This window comes from Malania oleifera, chromosome 1, assembly GCF_029873635.1.
Source record: "Malania oleifera isolate guangnan ecotype guangnan chromosome 1, ASM2987363v1, whole genome shotgun sequence".
NCBI classification, from domain to species: Eukaryota; Viridiplantae; Streptophyta; class Magnoliopsida; order Santalales; family Ximeniaceae; genus Malania; species Malania oleifera.
The window spans coordinates 55,942,297-55,962,938 of NC_080417.1; positions in this window are offsets into that span (position 1 = coordinate 55,942,297).

Sequence of the window (20,642 nt, forward strand, 5' to 3'; positions counted from 1 at the left end):
ACAACAGTGTATAAAGTACAATGAAAGGTCAAGAACTAAATGTCATATGAAGTAAACTGCCAAATTAATTATTGTCATTTCTTGTGTTCATTGAAATTTAGACCCGTTCAAGAATGTTTACTATACATTCATGCCTTATCGTACATGTGAAGCACAACAAAAAGTATTGAAATTCAATTGATTATTAGTCATACTATGTTAACTAATAATCAATTGAACATGTTAATTATTTGTTTCACTTACGATTAGTAATGCTCGTCAAGATATGGAAGATATGGGAATATGGCCTGAGTTGCACATGTTTCTTGATGGGGACAAACTTCACGGCCCCGCTTGACAATTTGTGCCCAGCATGGACACGAGAGCTCGGCAATATATGCCGATAGTATGCTCTAGTCACTGCCTTTAGCTAGCCACAGGTGACTGAGGCACAGCGCATGGTTCTTTATATGCACTTCTTGGTAGGTAATCTCAAACCTTTTTTTTTTTCTTTTTTTACTTTTAATATACTAGGGAAACAATTGTCTAACATTCTAACTGTATTACCTATGTAGGAGAAGTTCGATATGGACATTCTCCACACTAACCATGTGAAGAGGGCGGTGGATGTGCAACTGTGCAATAAATTTAAGATCTATCGTGCCAAAATGCATGAACATTTTCAAGCGAGATGGGACATTAAGTAGAAGCACACCCATACGATAAAATATCCCAAAAGAATTGGGAGGTGGTGTGCCGCCATTTCCTCGACCCACACTATCAGGTGATGTGTTTGTATTGCAATAACTACTTTTTCACATTGATGTGGCTAATAAAAAGTCATTACATCTTTTTTTTAGGCTATATGTGAAAAAAATGCCGCGAACTGCAGAAAATTCCCTACGACGCATTGTGGTGGGTTGAGGTTATTCGTAAATCATCGAAGGTTAATTGCTATATATAAAACTATCTAACCATTACCTGAATTAATATTAATTATGTTTTATATGATAATGTAGTGAGATCCCGATACTGGCACAGAGGAGCCGCTTCTGGATCTTTATTAGAGAACACACCACAGGTGATCAAGGGAGTGGTGCAAGGGTGCGCAGGGCAAACATGCAAGTTAAAGAAAATATTTAGTTTATAATTTGATTCAAAACATTGAAGTTGTATTCTTATTTCTTCCTTTTTATCATTTTCATGATGAAAAATAGGTGAAGTTAGTCGAGCTGAGGGAGCACCTATTTTAGAGAGGAGTTAGTAAATGACAGATTACCAGATAACCGCTCAGGTGCTTGGGGAATAAGCAGGGAGCTGGGTGAAAGGTCTTGGAAGTGGATTCATTGCCCCAACAACATCATCTTCTATGGGTGCGGCATCTTGTGCTAAGATGGAACGAGCGCGTCGAGACCTTGAATCTTAGGCGAAGGATATGGTTCAGTGGACGCATACGATGGAAATGGAGAACCAGCAATTGAAAGACATGGTGTCCAACGTTGAAGTGGAGAACCAGCAATTGAAAGACACGGTGTCCAAAATTGAAGCCATGCTAATTGCCATTCTGAATAGGCAAGCCCAGTTCGAATAAATGATGCGCTAATCTCTACCAGATGATGCTGGTGGTCCCTCTCATTATAAGGTATGTAAAACGTAGTTTGAATTGCATGTTGGTTGTCGCGACGTCCCGGGAGCGCATGTGCCCCGGGCGACGAAAATAAAATCAATTTATTAATTTAAAGGAAAATCATGGAATATCGGAGTCGCCACTAACCTTTAGTGCGGTTAGAACACATGATTACTACCCCGTTAGGGGTAGAATCGGTCTATGTTACCAGAGTTAGGCTCAGGAGTTTGGTTACGCGAGGGGAAGGTACGAGCACCCCCTACGCGCCCGTTCTTACGAATGGTACCTAATTAATTTGAAACTATCCCTAAGTTAATCTAATAAATCTTTAAATTACTCCTTTTTGTGAATTTATAAATACCTATGGAAAATAAATAAATAAATAAATATATACATATATTCCCTCAGAGCTTAGGGTACGTAATGCCCGAAGGCTCATACCCTCGCAATAAAATCATAGGGATAAAAAAAATAAAATAAAATAAAATAAAAATAAAAAATTGAAAATATTTAGAAAAACAATATAATAATACTAAAATAATAACAATAAGTACCATAACACGTAATAATAAATACACACTGTAGTAAGTTTATACTATGTATATATTAAAATACTAAAAATTCTCAATAAGTTATACATACTACTATACTAAAGATATCATAATAAAGAGAAACTAATGAAATAGTAACATAATATAATAAAGATAAAATAATAATAAACTAAAGCAATATAATACCATAATAATAAACTAATAATACTAACAATAATAATAATAACTATAACCAGGATGATAACCTAATATTAGTACCAAAACACCATAATAAAGATAAACTAATAATGAACTAAAATAACATGGTAATAAACTAATGATTACAAACTAAGATATACATACCGTCATAAGAATAATATAAACATAAAGCCAAACTTAATGAACTATACATAAAGAAACACATAATAATATGTAAACATAATAATACCTATAAATACCACAATATATATTAGATGAACATAGAAACAATATAAACATGATAACGAGTAGCATACCAAAACATCACACACTAATGAAAGTATTACAATAAAAGACAACCATATTCCTTATTTAACATACATCAATATAAACAATAAAAATTTAAACCTAAATTAATACTATGACAAAAACAAAACCTGCAAAATAATAAATAAAAAAAATGAAATAAATCGACGTCAAATATGTATATATACTTATATGAAACCTGAATTAAAATTACTGCAAAAGGTAAAAAAAAAAAAAAATCCTGCAGAAAAATATATTAATGTTAGCTATACACATATACAAATAACACCAATTAGATGTACAATAAAAAAAAAATTAAAACTTTACGTGTCAAAACCCAAGCAAATCCAAAAAAAAAAAAATATATATATATATATATATATATGTATACAGGCACGTGGGTGACAGTGTGAGTGCGTGTGTGCTGGTGTAACCGACATGCAGAGGCTATCTGGACCTCCGGGTATGTGTGTGTGTCGCCGGAGGTCCTGGGGTGCTCGGGGGACTGCCGCAACTGTGGTTGAGGGCCGCTGCTACTGGTGTGGTGGTTGGCCGAGGATGGGGGCGGTTGCAGAATGGTGCTAGCCGGGGTTGGTTCTGAGGTGGTCGGTGATCCCGTATGGCCGGAATGGTGGGGAGATGGAGTTGCAGAGGTCACCGGCTTGCAGCAACCGGAGGTTGCTGTGTTGTAGGAAGGCGATCGGGTGATGAAGCAGAGGGGTAGTGTCGTGGCAGAGTTGCAGAGGAAAGTCTCGGGTGTTGCTGGTGGTCGCTGCTGCTGGCGGCGTGAAGAGGGGAGGCCGGGTGATTGGTGCAGGGATTGCCGGACTGTTCCTGCTACTCTTGGTCGGAGATGAAGAGTGATGACAGCTGCAGGTGACTGTGGCCGTGGGGGGAGCGAGCCGGAGTTGGGCGACTAAGAAGGAGACTAAGAGGCTGGTGTTGGGGAGAGTAAGAGATGGAGAGATTTGAGAGAGGGTTGTGTGTTTAGATGAGAGTGAAAGAATGGAGGCCGGGGAGACTGCTCGGTGGCTGGATTTTTTCTTTTTTCGTTTGGCTCTCCGGCCATGTCCCCTGTGTTTGCGCTTGGCCTCTTATAAAAATAATTTTTGAAAAAAACCCTAACAACATTTCCTTTTTCAGTTTTTGGTATTTTTCTTTTTTTGGAAATAATATATACTACTATTATGGTTATAAGGAAATAATAATAATAATAATAATAAGGTAAAAATACTAATAATAAAAAAATAATAATAATAATAGTAATAACAAAGATAAATAAATAAATAAAATAATAGTAAAGGTAAAAATACTAATAATAATAATAATTAAAATAATGTCAATAATAATGAAAATAATAAATAATAATAATAATAATAAACAATATAAATAGAAATAAAAATAAAAGTAATAATAATAGTACTAATGAAAAATAATAATAATAATAATAATAATAATAATAATAATAAATAAGATAATAGTAATAATAGTAATAAAAATACTAATAATAATGATAATCAAAATAATAAAAATAATGAAAATAATAAATAATAATAATAATAAAATAGAAGTAAAAATAAGTAATAATAATAATACTAATGAAAAATAATAATAATAATAATAATAATAATAATAATAATAATGATGATGAAAATAATAAGAGGGGACCTCGTGTTTTATTTGGCTAGGGCAAAGATAGGGTGTCTACATTGGTAGTTATGTTGCTTGTTTAATTCTATTCATATGCTGAATTGTGAATTTTTGGGAGATACTGAAACTGTATTGCTTGTGCTGTTAAGACTTGATTTATCTTTTCTCCAATTTCATATATGCGTAGACAGACCTTAGGTTATGTACTACTGCTGCTGGCTTAGCTAAACTTAGGAAGAACTTTTGTGACTTGCAGGTTTAGGAAATGTTCTATTTACAGATGGCATGCTGCCGAAAATTTATTAAATTCCAACACTTTCTTAACCTCCTCCCAAATAAATCTTCCAAACATTATAGCCTAGAAGTAATACAGGAGCCTCCCAACTCCTTAACTGAAGATCTAACAACATTAAACTCCCAACTTAAGACCCAATTATGGAAACGAAGATCAAGAGCATACATAAAATCTAGTCAAAATAAAGATCTATATCCATAACAAGTAGGTCCATTAATTTAGAAAAAAGTGGCTCCTTTCATTAGAAGGTATGTAAAACATAGTTTGAACTGCATGCTAGTAGTTCTGTTGCTTGTTTAATTCAATTAATATGCTGAATTGTGAATTGTTGGGAGATATTAGAACTGTATTTCTTGTACTGTTAGGACTTGATTTATCTTTTCTATAATTTCATATATGCATAGACAGACCCTAGGTGTGTACTACAGCTGCTAACTTAGCTAAACCTAGGAAGAACTTTTGTGACTTGCAAGTTTGAGAAATGTTTTATTTACAGACGGCATGCTACTGAAAATTTGTTCAATTCTAATGCTTTCTTAACATCCTTCCAAATAAATCTTCCAAACACTATAGCCTACAAGTAATACAGGAGCCTCCCAACTCCTTAACTGAAGATCTAACAACATTAAACTCCCAACTTAAGACCCAATTAGCGAAACAAAAAGCATGCATAAAATCTAGCCAAAATAAAGATCTTTATGTATGTATGTATGTATGTATGTATGTGTGTGTGTGTGTGTGTGTGTGTGTGTTTGTGTGTATACAAATTTAAATAGATCATACTGTTTCAAAACTTACTTTTATTTTTTGTGCCACTTATAAGATGCAGTCATTACTTGTTGAATTATTCTGAACTATTTAGTGTAAACACCTATGTTTGGAACATATCTCTATGGAAAATGTCCTATTTATAGGAGAAATGCTGCCAAAAATTTTCGAAAGTTCTATAATTTTGGAAAACATAATCCTATGGACTTTCATGCATATCATTGTTTTTATTTTTGAGTCATAAGGTTGCATTTAGCACATTAAGCATCTGTATTATGCAAAAATCTTCTGAATTGCATGCTTTTGTAACTTGTAGGTTTGGGAAATGTTTTATTTACAAACAACATGCTGCCCAAAAGTTGTTAAATTTCTCCCAAAATAATCAAAGCCATATATCATATTTGTGAGAATGATTATAGTGTGTTGAATGTTAAAACATTTTTTAAAGGATGAGTGAAGTTCAAATGAATTTTGAACTTCATCTCTAAATTTACTTTTGCATATGCTAAGTGATAATTCTTTCAATAATGGACTCATTTGCATTATTTGATTATTATAGTTGTTTTTGAGTCCTAAAGAAGCCATGTAAACCATTATCAACATCACATTCTATTTTTTCATAGAACTATAGTCTAATATAGATTGTTTATGAGATGCATAAACACATTACATTATTTAATGTTGATTATATGAAGATTTTGTACACTCATAAAATTCATTAATTACTAGTTGGATTATTGTGAACTGTTTAGTGTAAACACTCAGGTTTCGCACATATCTCTATGGAAAATGTCCTATTTATAGGGGAAATGCTGCCAAAATTTCTCAAAACAGATAAAACTTAGCTATTTAAAAATCAAAAAATCGCAATCATGTGCCAAAATGCCTAATCGCTATTTAATTATATTGGTGCCATTCTGTACGATGATTTAGAAATCAATGTTGTCCCCTGAACTAGATTAGTAGTAACCTCTACCTCACGATGAGGAGGTGGTCTGAGCAAATCCTCGAGGAATATATAAGGAAAATCCCTCACTACCTATATATCCTCTAATCTTAACTCCCCTTCTGGTGATCCCCTCGGGATGCCTGACTACCTCCTTAGTACTGATGCTGTGGAGGTGGATAGTTCAATGTCGTGTGGCAGTTCCATGCCATAAATCAAACCCCATTGCATTGATAGCTAACAGTTGGTCCTCCCTTACACTCGCCCCATTGCCTCTAATGGTATCTGAAACAGATAGTAAGCTGCAAGCTCTCCTGATGGGCTTGAGATCCTATGTCATGTCACTGGCCCAAGAAATTACTAGGCTACCTCTATGAGCCCTGACTAGTGCTAGTCTGAAACCCCTGAGGCAAAGGTCTCTATCCTATCTTCGGGCAGTGAGGATGATGCTGATGTTGGTATTATGTTAGTATTATGTTGGAGACTCGTAGCAAGACTGCTGCTTCGGATGGAGGCTAGAGAAGCCCGCAGGGGCTGCCTGCTGGTGTTGTGTGGGCGGCTGGCCGAGAGGGGCAAGGGACTGTTGATGGAGGCTGGGATGGATGGAGGCTATGGTTGTGAGAGGGAGAAAAGAGATGCAGCGAATGGAGAAGAGGACAGGAGTTCTTTAGAGAGGAAGAAAACGAACCAAAAGAAGAAGAAGAAGAAGCAATAGAAAAGAAATCTCTTTTTTCTTTGTTTAGGCCTTTTGCTCGGCTGCGCCCCCCCTTGTGTTCCTTTGTGCGCCCGTCCTTTTATAAAAAAAAATTTTGTGAAAACCCTACAAAACCTTCCTTCTTTGATTTTCTTTTTCTTTTTTCTTTTTTTTATTCTTTTATTCTTATGGTAATAATGAAAAAGGAAATAATAATAATAATAACTATCATAATAATATAAGTATCCATAAGATAATAATAATAATACTACTACTAATAGTAAATAATAATAAATAATTATAGTAAAAATAAAAATTAAGATACTATTGGTAAAATAATAATAATAATAATAATAATAATAAAGTAATAATACTAATATTAAAAGTAATAAATAATAATAATGATAACATTACTAAAAATAATAAGAATAATAATAGCCAAAATAAGATACTCATGCTAATAATAATAATAATAATAATAATAATAATAATAATAATAATAATTATTATTATTATTATTATAATTTATCAAAAACAATAAAATAAATGAAAAATAAAAATAATTATACTAAAGTAAAAATAAAATAAAGATAATAAAAGTACTAGTAATAATAATAATAATAATAATAATAATAATAATAATGATAATAAAAATACTAGCAAAATAATAGTAGAGTACTAATAATATAGGAAAATAATAATAATAATAATAATAATAGTAATAAAATAAGAGGGGACCCAGTGTTCTATTTGGCTAGGGCAAAAATAGGGTGTCTACAGCTGCCCCTTTTTGTAGGCTTAGTTGCTTCAATGTAATGGTAGGAACTCTCCTACGTTTTTTGTAGCAACAAGCCTACAAAGATAAAAGACACCTATTTTAGCCAAGTCATTCAACGCTCTATGGCTTTTCAGGTTAATCAAGAGTTGTTTATTTCTGCCAACCAGAGACGATCTGCACTGAATGTAAGAATCCAGGTTGAGGTACACAGGGATGGCTTGCTACGAATGTAAGAATCCGAGCCGTAGGGATACGATGATCTAGCCATGGGACACAATGATGGCTTGCTTCGAATGTAAGAATCCGAGCCGTAGGGACACGATGATCCAGCCATGGGACACAATGATGGCTTGCTACGAATGTAAGAATCCGAGTCATAGGGACACGATGATCCAGCCATGGGACACAATCATGGCTTGCTTCGAATGTAAGAATCCGAGCCGTAGGGACACGATGATCCAGCCATGGGACACAATGATGGCTTGCTTCGAATGTAAGGATCCGAGCCGTAGGGACACGATGATCCAGCCATGAGACACAATGATGGCTTGCTTCGAATGTAAGAATCCGAGCCGTAGGGACACGATGATCCAGCCATGGGACACAATGATGGCTTGCTTCGAATATAAGAATCCGAGCCGTAGGGACACGATGATCCAGCCATGGGACACAATGATGGCTTGCTTCGAATGTAAGAATCCGAGCCGTAGGGACACGATGATCCAGCCATGGGACACAATGATGGCTTGCTTCGAATGTAAGAATCCGAGCCGTAGGGACACGATGATCCAGCCATGGGACACAATGATGGCTTGCTTCGAATGTAAGAATTCGAGCCGTAGAGACACGATGATCCAGCCATAGGACACAATGATGGCTTGCTTCGAATGTAAGAATCCGAGCCGTGGGGACACGATGATCCAGCCATGGGACACAATGATGGCTTGCTTCGAATATAAGAATCCGAGCCGTAGGGACACGATGATCCAGCCATGGGACACAATGATGGCTTGCTTCGAATGTAAGAATCCGAGCCGTAGGGATACGATGATCCAGCCATCTCAACCAGTAACAAGATGTGAATGCAAAGTCGGGAAAGTTGTTACTCTATTTGGAAAATGCACTTGGGGTAAAAATCCGAATGTCAACGAATGAATCCCGTATCTTTGGGATTTGTTGCCCCAGTTCAAAATAAATCAACGTGTGTCTGGGGTCAACTTGCCCTAGTTTTCCAAGTAAATCAATGTGTGCTTGGGGTCAGTTACCCCAATACAACTGAAATCTCTCCATCAAGGATGTCAAATAATCATTTGAAAGCTCAAGACAAGTGTGAAGGGTGCTCTATTGCTGCTTGTGATGCTAGAATGCAATGATATGTTGCTATATGTATGCATGTTGCTAACTTATAATACAGTGATATGTGGCTATTAATATGCATGTTACCAACTTGTGATCATATGTATGCATTTTTATTTTTTATGTTTTTATTTTTTAGGGTAATGCATGAAATGCATGGCAATGCATGAGATGTATGGTAATGTGTGAAATATAGGGTAATGCATGAAATGCATGGAGATACATAAGATGTATGGTAATGCATGAAATGCATGGCAATGCATAAGATGTATGGTAATGCATAAGATGTATGGCAATGTGTGAAATGCAAGGCAATGCATAAAATGTATGGTAATACGTGTAATGCATGTCAATGCATAAGATGTATGGTAATACCTGAAATGTAGGTAATGCATGCAATGGATGATAATGCATGAAATGTAGATAATGCATGAAATGCATGACAATGCATGAGATGAATGGTAATGCATGGAATGCATGGCAATATATGAAATCTAGGTAATGCATGAAATGTATGACAATGCATGAAATTTGGGGTAATGCATGACAATGCATGAATCTTTTCCCCCAATGCACTTGTGGTCAATGACCTCATCTTTGGTCTCCACATGAAACTCGCCATATTTGAATGAATCTGTAACTAATCTTGGCTTAATCTTCTTTATTCATCCAGTCATGAAAATGATTGACTCAGCTCAAAAATCACAAAATCTGCCCCAATTGAATGGACCTACAGCTGATCTTGACTCTGATTTCCTATTCCAATCCGATAAGAAAGTGCTTGAATGGGACCTACTGAGACTCAACTCGGAATTTGCCCCAGTTAAATTCATCTGCCACCGATCTTGAACCTATTATTGGATTCCTTTTGAACTTGACATAACATTTGCCCCAGTTTGACTGCTCTTTCTCCACAAGGATCTTCTTTATAGAAATTTCTGGTGATTCTGAAACTCTTTGACTATCCATCCTCTTTTAATGCTCTAAAGAATAAGAAGGGTTCCTTTTTTCTTTTTTTCCTTTTTTTTTTTTTTTTTTTTTTTTTTTTTTTTTTTTAAGGAACGAGGAATGATTATGCAACTATGACATCAATTTGCTAAATCAAAAGTCATCTGGACAAAATAAATGTTTTACCATGTTTCAATGCTATCATAGGAAAAGTTTATACCAGTATTCAAAAGTTATGTAACGTTGATTTCCCAGCTTAGATGACTGTCATTCTCTTCAATTGCCCCAGTTCCATCAACCCATGTTTTGATCTCAAGATGGTTTTTAAGACTCGGGACGAAACGTAGGCTTAGGGATATAAGCTTTCAGAATAAAAGGGAAACTAAGGCTCAAATATACCACCCCAAATGATGTTTTATGCCCCCAATTCGAGTTGAGGCGCTTTGCAAAATGTTGACCGAACTTGTTATTTAAACAAGCTGCCTACGTACCTTTTCAGGATCAGGTCATTACGTAGTTCAGACTCATTATTGAGTCTGAAAAATCATTAGAGACAACAATGTATACCAATCTGGTCAGGACTTTCATTTGGATCGTAATGTAGGCTAAGAGCATAGGTTAAAGAAGAAACGGGTTACATAAGGCTCAAAAATCATCAATTTCATCAAGGGTAATTTGGTCCAAGATCACATATGTAGTATGTCCCATATTTTTCTTTCTTCTCCCTTTTCATCTTCTTTTCCTTCTTTTATTGCAACTTTCACTTTTCCTTTTATAAAGGAATCTTGACTTCTTTTTCATTTGAACTTCAATTGGGACCAATCTTTTAAAAACTGCCCCAGTGTGGGGTGTGATCCTTCAACAGGTTAATCAAGAAATGAATCTTTCAGGATCAAAAGGGGTTGGCAAGGGATTTCTTCTTTGACTTTTGGGTAGCAGAATAATGGCCTGCCATCCTTTTGGTAATGACTATTGTCTCAAATGATTTGCCAAACGCTAAGGGACCCAAACCCAGGTTGAATTTTTGGTGATATGACTTTTAAGAAAAAGTTGGCTTAACATTCAGGCTCAATTTGGTTAACAAATGGTAAATCATTGTTTGGATTCTTTTTAGAGATAACTGGTCGGCCAAAGAGGGCCATCCATCATTTGATCAAAGCATGAGTGATTAATTGATAGGAAATTATCAGAACAGCACGACCACTTCTGAAAGTAACAAAAAACTTCTTCATATCATCTCAATTCAATGATTGTTTCATCCTTTAACATCTCTTTCTAGCTCAAGAACACTGGCAATATTACTTTCCCTATTCCGACATGAAACATAAGTAAACAAAATTTGGCAACTAGACTCATGATGCAAGTAAGATAATGAAATGCATAACTCATTTTATTGAATATAGAAAATATTCCGAGACACAGGCGTCCACGGATTACAAAAAGCAAATAACAATGGAAAACAAAAGAACATTAACTGAAAAGGATTAGATAGTCAAAAGTTCGGTACTCCATCATTTTAACCTCGGTGGATAACGACTGAAACCATTGATTTGGGAACCTTCCTGATATGTTAACCACTTCCTTCCTCATGTTTGGGCAAAGGATTCCCTTGGACTCCTGGTTGCTTGTCATCAAAAGCTAACCATCCAGCATCTCTTAATGATTGCACCTTATGCTTGAAGGCCCAACATCTGTCAATAGTATGGCCGGGAGAGTTAGCATGGTACTCACAACGAACCCCAGGATCATACCACTGTGGAGGAGGGTTTGCAACGGGCATCCCAGGGATTGCAGATACCATCCCCTTTTCCCGCAGCTGAGGAAATAATTCGGCATATGTCATGGGAATAGGGTCCACCCTGCGGAAGTTTCTGGTCACTAACCTGTCTTGGGTTTGCTGATTCGGTGGACTAGAGTGAACAATCTGGGGCCTTGTGCCTGTATGCGCCATTTGATTTACCATGGGCTCAAAACCAAAGTTTCTTTTGGTCCATTGGTTCCCACCTCTGGTGTACTGATTCTTCCAATTAAACTGCCCCTGTATCATTTGTGCCTCTTCCTCCTTCTTCCTATTAGTCCACCTTTTGCCTAAACCAGTTTTTGTGCCGCTATCCTTGACTAGGCCTGCCTTGATATCACCTTCAATTCTTCCTCCCGCAGCCACAATGTCCATAAAATCATGGGGAGTTGCTCCCCGAAGGTGCGTACGGTAGGGGTCTTTTAATGTGCTCACAAACAAGGAGATGGCCTCTCGGTCACTCACCGGGGGGTCCACTTGGATTGACATATCCCTCCACCTATAAGCATATTCTCTGAAATTTTCGGTGGGTTTCTTCTCCATCTCTTGTAGAGTCATGCGATCAGGCCCCATTTCCGTCACATGGCGGTAGTGAGTGATAAAGGCACTAGCCAAGTCCTTCCAAGTGCGGACCCGAGCCTTATCTTGTTGAATGTACCAACGGATAGCGAATCCAGTCAAACTGCTTTGAAAGCAATGCATCATTAGTTTTTCATCGTCCGAGTAAGCGGCCATTGCTTGGCAGTACATCACTAGATGTGTTCGTGGGCACTGGGTCCCGTCAAACTTTTCAAAGTCTAGCATTTTGAACTTTGGTGGCAGGGTGACTTTAGGCACCAAGCAAAGGTCATTTGGATTAACTGAATCGAAAGTATTAGAACCTTCCATTGCTTTTAAGCGCTCTTCTAATACGTCGCAGCGACGCTCAGCCTCAGATTTGCTTATTCCCATATCAGACGGTACTAACAGAGGAGTTCCTACCACTAGGAACCCCTGTGCTGGCATAGTAGGGATGAAAGGAGGCATATTTGGCGGTGGACCCCCCATGACACCAGACGGTGGAATTGATGTTTGTCCATGATCAGGGGTGAACCCTGGGGGATGAGCGGGGTCCACATCTACTTCGGGATCAACATGCACTACCTTTCCCTTGTTCATCAGTAACTCCAGAACCTTACTTATCTTGTCATTTATCTCTTCTTGTCCTTGTTCTAGACCCAGGACTCTATTTTCCAATTGTTCACTCATTTCTCTCGCTCTTCGCCTGGTATTGTACTGATGCGTGGTGGTCTCAATTATTGCTTTATATTACTTAAACCACCTCTTTGATTAGGAGCTGAAAACCAACAAACTTCCTTTTAGAATCATGAATGCATAATTATATACTGCATGAGTGAATGTGTTTTGATGCATGATTAGGGTACGCAATAGGTGTTTATGCATGGATGCAACTAGTGCACTTGTATATACAAACAAAAATATGAGCATTCATGCAGCCTATCGTGCATGACTATGTATGAAATGAAATGCATGAATATGATGTCCTAAATTACTACTTAGCTAAAATTCTAGAAAAATTCCACTAATGAAACGGGTCAAGATTAACATGACCATTGATGGGCCACGATTTCAATTCAATTTCTCCCCTAACCATTCATTTCCTTGATGATGGTCCATGTACCTCAGATTCTATAAAGGGTCAGATTAGGTTCTGAGGTTGGGGTTGACCCAAGCTAGTCAACCCGTTGGATTCATTCAATGTGGACTTGTGGACTTTAGTGTGCACTTGGGCCTCAAGTATTTTAAAATATGGGCTTCGAGCTATTACATGATGGATTAAGGCCCTAGTTGAAAAGGAATTGGGCTTGGATTACTTGAAAAAATGTTGGCTCAAATTTTTAGGCAATGGGGTTGAAGTCCATTTTTGAAAATCTGGGTTTGACCCTTTTTTTAAAAAAATAGGCCTGGGCTAAGTTTTTACTTAGGAAAAGGTCGGGCCTAGGTTTGTTGACAAAGAATTGGGCCCGAGTTATTTGAAAAGAGTTGGGCTAACCCATATTTTAAAATGCTTGGCCAAGTGCTTCGTTTTTTTTTTTTTTTTAAAGGATGGGCCATGGTCTCATTATTGGGCTTTTTTAGAATACTGGCTAAGTAGTATGTAAGTCTAAAATGGATGCAGCATGCATGGTATAATACAAGGTATCTCACAACATATATACAATAGACAGTATGGGGATAAGGATGTCCCAACCCAGGGTAGGTATGTATATATAGGGTTCTTCATGGCTCTATCCTAGTTAGGGAAGACTATAGACAAGTATGTGTGGGTAGGCTTTAACCCTATTGACAAAAGGTTCCCAGTTTGGAATTTCATCCTCCCCCATAGGGGTCCGGATAAAACCCGCACTGAGTGGAGTGGTTCGCAGGTCCCATCAAGCTCTGCCACGAAGGGAATGACGCTATTACACTCCTATCTAGTCCTAGTAAGGAAAGCTCGGGTATAGAGCGTGAAAGTGTGTGAATTCAATTTTTTTTAATCTAATCCCGCTATCCCCACATTCATTCACATGTTATGAATAATATGGAAACAATATATCTACAATATATATTCATTCAAAAGATAAGGAAACACAATATATGCAATTAATATGTTCATTCAAAAAATTTGGAAACAAAAGAAAAAAGGAAACAAAATATTTACGATTAGTATACAAAATATCTATAATTAATATACTTATTCAAAATATCTTACAATTAATATGCTTTTTCAGAATATTTGGAAACAAAATATCTACAATGAATATTCAAAAAAATTAGGAAACAAAATATTTTTAATTAATTAAGGTTATTTACAAATTATGGAAGTAAAATATCTACAATTAATCAAAGTTATTTATAAATTATAATATTCACAAAATAAGGAGTAATTAAAAGATTTATTAAATTTGAACTTGGGATAATTTCTAATTAATTAATGGCTCGACTCTCTAAGTGTCCCCAGCGGAGTCGCCAAGCTGTCGCGACGTCCCGGGCGCGCGTGTGCCCCGGGCGACGAAATTAAAATCAATTTATATTTTTAGGAAAAATATGGTGTAGGAGTCGCCACTAACCTTTAGTGCGGTTAGAACACATGATTACTACCCCGTTAGGGGTAGAATCGGTCTACATTACCAGAGTTGGGGTCGGGAGTTCGCTTACGCGAGGGGAAGGTACAAGCACCCCCTACGCGCCCGTTCTTACGAATGGTACCTAATTAATTTAAAATTATCCCTAAGTTAATCTAATAATTCTTGAAATTACTCCTTTTTATGAATTTATAAATACATGTAAAAAATAAATAAATAAATAAATAAGTAAAATAATAAATAAATAAAGTTAATATATACATAAATGTTCCCTCAGAGCTTAAGGTACGTGATGCCCGAGGGCTCATACCCCCGCAATAAAATCATAGGGATTAAAAATCAAAAATACTTTATAAAATACGCTCCCAAATTTTAGAAATTTTATGGGTTTTCCTAAGTATGAAATACTAGTTTGGGAGGGTTTTGGATAATAGATATAATAATGTAAACATGATAGATAAAATGAATAAAAGAATAATAAACTAGAGTATTAGGATATCATAATATGTACTAATCACATATATAATAGAAGCTAAATATCTAACATACCAATATAGTATAGAATATAAACATATAATATAGACTAAGATAATGAGCATATCATAATATTAAAATACTACATGTGCGTTATAAACAAAAATACTTAAACATCCATAATAAACATAAACACAATGAAACAATAATAAATATCCACGAGTAATATAATACGTAATAAATTACTATAATACTATATATACTAAACATACCATATAATAGCATGATCCAAAACACCAAAAATATTATATTACTAAATATTAAACTTACTCATAATAATTAACATACTAAATGTATCAATATAATAATAAATACATAGTATTACTCAAGATGCTATATTAAAAGTTACCTAAAATACTAATTATATGCACAATGTACTTATAAATCCTAAGTTATTTAAATACCTTAAACCTAATATGACTAACATGACCTCGAATTGCAACCACAACTATAGTTTTAAAAATACACTATCCCTAATCTTCTAAAACGCCTACATGATATTAAACACAACCAAGATTCTAAATACTATATATACTATAAAGTTAACCTCCATATATGCATGAATAAAATAATATATAAAAAAAAAAATCTTGCACATAAGAACCACAACAAGATAAAAAAATCCCGAAACCTACGAAATCATATCAACATACAACTTAAATATTACGGCACTAAAAAAAAATGACAACATAAATTATTACATTTAATATTACAATGAAGTCCTTACCTTGGCAATAAAAGAAAAATCCTACAATAATGAATATAACAAATGAGTATTTATAAAATAGACGCCTGACTAGATATGCAATAAAAAAATAATATCTATTATGACATATACCATAATATTAAAAATGCCCATACAATACAATCAATATTTAATAATGGGTAAAAAAATAATATAATAATAATAGTAATACAACAAAATTACTGTCCTCAATTATATACAAACTTACAATACTATACTATATGGGTTAATAGTAGTATATACACATAGATAAAAAAAATTTAAACTTTAAGTATTTAAACCAGCACCAACAATATATACGTATATATATATCACACTAATGAATATATAATATATATATGCCTGTGTGTGGTGGATACAGTGCTCAGAGGTCCGTGTGCGTGTGTGTGTGTACAGGAGAGGCAATGGTGTACTTACTGGGGGCCCGAAGGAAGGGTTTGGCTCACCGGAGTTGCTGGCCTGTGGCGGTGGTCGTGTAAAAAAAAAAAAAAAGAGAGGTGAAGCTGGATGATTGCAGCAGTTCTGGGGTTTGCAGGGATGCCGAAGGAAGGTTGGCTTCCAGATTGCTGGGCACTGTGGTGTGGTCGGTGCAGAGGTGGTCTGAAATTGTTTCGGGTGGGTTTCTAGTCTCCCATCTCGCTTGTAGAGTCAGTGGATCAGGCCCCATTTGCCGTCACATGGCGTTAGGTGATCTGATATAATGCACTGATGGTGCCAAGTCCTTCAAGTGCGGACCCGAGGCCTTATCTGTGGTAGAATGTACGGCAACGATTAGCGAATCCAGTCCAACCTGCTTTGGAAAGCTAATGCACATGTAGTGTCATTGCATCGTCCGAGTGAGCCGGGCCATGGCTTGGCAGTACTCACTAGATGTGTTTCGTGGGCACTGGTCCTCACTTTAAGTCTAAGCATTTGACCTTGGTGGCAGGGTGAGGCTTTAAGGCACCAATGCAGGGGTCATTTGGTCTGAAGCTGAATCGAAAGGGTATTAGAACCTGCCAGTGCTTTAGATGGCGGCTCTCTAATATCTTCGGCAGCGTACGCCTCGCCTCAAATTTGCTATTCCTCCATATGTGACGCGAAGGTGAACTAAGAGGCAGAGGATCTTCCTACCGACTAGGAACCAGCCGGGTCTGGCAAATAGGGGTAGGGAGGGACTGAAAGGATGCCATGAGTTGTGGCGGTTGACCGGCCGCAGTGGGAGGCAGCCAGACGGGTGGAATGTGAGGTGTTGTGGGCCCACGGTGATTCGGAGTGGTTGAGCGGGGCCGGGGAGCTGTGATTGAGCGGGTCCAGCAGAGTCGGAATACTTCGGCGAATCACAAATGGCACTACTGTTAACACCTGTTCATCAGAAATAACTCCAAACCTTACTTATCTTTCGCATTTATCTCTTCGTGGCTCCTTGTTCTAGACCCAGTGACTACTATTTTCTCAATCTGTTTGCACCGTATTTCCCGCTGCTCGTTCCTGGGATATAGTTCACTGATGCGCTGGTGGCAAATCAATTATTACATTATATTACTTAACCAACGCGTTCCTTTAAGATAGGAGCTGAAAACAACAACAACTTCCGTTTTTTAGAATCATGAATTTCTATATATATACTGCTATAGAGTGATGTGATTTTTGCTGATGCAATATTATATCTGTGGAGCTACGGAAACGCAAAGGCAGCTTTTGGTTTTACATGACATCGCGGAATGCAGAACCTATCTGCACTTGGATAATATACAAGACAAAAAATTGAGCATTTCATGCAGGCTCTATAGTCCCTGGAGTGGGCAGACTCTGTTATGAAATTGAAATGCTTCATGAATTATGTCATAGATTTACCTACTGTGACTAAAAATGTTCGTGGAAAAGATTGAAGCGCAGCACTGTACATAGGAGTCGTACGGTCAAGAATTACAACAGTGACCTGATTGATGGGGGCCACGATTTACACTTCAATTTCTGCCCCATCACCATTCATTTCCTTTATGATGGTCCATGGTACCACCGTCAGAAACTTACTAGTATTAAGTATCTCAGAATTAGAGTCTCTTGAGGTTGGTGTGGTTGACCCATGGGCTAGTGCAACACCGTGTGAAGGACCGCGCGGGGGTGGACAAGCACGAGCATCCGCAGGGCGATTCAGTCATATGGGTGCTTGTGGACCGACTTAGGTGTGCACTTCGTGGCCTGATCTAAGGTAATTTTAAAATACTGGGCTTCGAGCTATGCCCACATTATAGTAATTAAGGCCCTATTGAAATCGGAATTGGCAGTCTTGGCTCTGTGAAAATGTGTGTTGGCTTCGAATTTTTAGCACTGGGGTTGAAGTCCATCTTTTGAAAATCTTGGGTTTGAAGCCCTTTCTTATTAAAAATGACATAGGCCTGGGAGATGATCAGCCTCAAGTTTTTACTACATTAGGAAATGGTGTCGGGCCTCGGGGTTGTGTCTGGCGAGCAAACGCTAATTGGGCCTCGATGTATTTGAAAAGCGGTGGTGGGCGGGTAACCCGATATTTTACAAATGCGTTGGGACCTAAGGTGCTCATCGTTATTTTTTTTTTTCTTGTAAAGGATGGCCATGGTTCCTCATTATTGGGACTTTTTTAGAATAACTTAGTCGCTAAGTTAGTATGAATACGAAGTCGAAAATGTGGATGCAGCATCCTGGTTAATACAAGGTATCTCACAACAATGATACAACCAAAATAGACCGTTGAGGGCTGCTAATGAATCGTTGCCCATAGGCACAGGGGTAGTGTAGGTGATATATTGAAGTTGGGGTTCTAAGTCATCTGGCTCGTCTATCCTACCAACTTGTTAGCGGAAGGACTATCGAGGTACTCAGAACCATGAGTCCTGTGTGGAGGGGGGTTGCAACTTACTAACGTTACCCGATGAGAAGAAGCACCCAAACAGATGGTGTGGCCAGATGAGGTATCGCCTCGTTTGGAATTTCCTCCGTCCCCATGGGGTATCCGTATAAAACCCGCACTGAGTGTGAGTGGTTCGTGCAGGTCCTCCATCAAGCTCTTGATCCATACGAAAGGAATGACTCCTATTACAACTCCTATCTAGCGTCCTAGTAGAAGAAGAGCTCGGGTACTAAGAGCGTGAAGCGTGTGTGAATTGCCAATGTTTTCTTTAATCTATCCGCGGCTATCCCGCACATTCATTCACATGTTAGTGAAATCATATGGAAACTATATTCTGACCAATATATATTCCGTGGGTGGGTCAAAGATAAGGAAACACATATGGATTGCAATTAATATGATTTCATTGTGTCAAACAACTTTATTGGATAACAACAAGAAAAAAGGAAACATCAACATACTTATACGAATTAGTATTACAATAATTATCTATAAGTTCATAACATGGGTGTGGGGTCAAATTATCTGTAGCAATTAACCCTATAGATGGGGGTCTTTTTCAGAATATTGGTAAACAACAAATCGAAGGGTACTGGCAATATCATATTCAAAAAATTAGGCAACAAATTATTCGTTTTTAATTAATTAAAGGTTATTACAAATTATGAAGTAAAATATCTACAATTAATCAAAGTTATTTATAAATTATAATATTCACAAAATAAGGAGTAATTTCAAGAATTATTAGATTAACTTGGGATAATTTCTAATTAATTAATGGCTCGACTCTCTAAGTGTCCCCAGCGGAGTCGCCAAGCTGTCGCGACGTCCCGGGCGCGCGTGTGCCCCGGGCGACGAAATTAAAATCAATTTATATTTTTAGGAAAAATATGGTGTAGGAGTCGCCACTAACCTTTAGTGCGGTTAGAACACATGAGTACTACCCCGTTGGGTTAGAATCGGTCTACATTACCAGAGTTGGGGTCGGGAGTTCGCTTACGCGAGGGGAAGGTACAAGCACCCCCTACGCGCCCGTTCTTACGAATGGTACCTAATTAATTTAAAATTATCCCTAAGTTAATCTAATAATTCTTGAAATTACTCCTTTTTATGAATTTATAAATACATGTAAAAAATAAATAAATAAATAAATAAGTAAAATAATAAATAAATAAAGTTAATATATACATAAATGTTCCCTCAGAGCTTAAGGTACGTGATGCCCGAGGGCTCATACCCCCGCAATAAAATCATAGGGATTAAAAATCAAAAATACTTTATAAAATACGCTCCCAAATTTTAGAAATTTTATGGGTTTTCCTAAGTATGAAAATACTAGTTTGGGAGGTTTTGGATAATAGATATAATAATTTAAACATGATAGATAAATGAATAAAATAATAATAAACTAGAGTATTAGGATATCATAATATGTACTAATCAACATATATAATAGAAGCTAAAATATCTAACATACCAATAATAGTAGAATA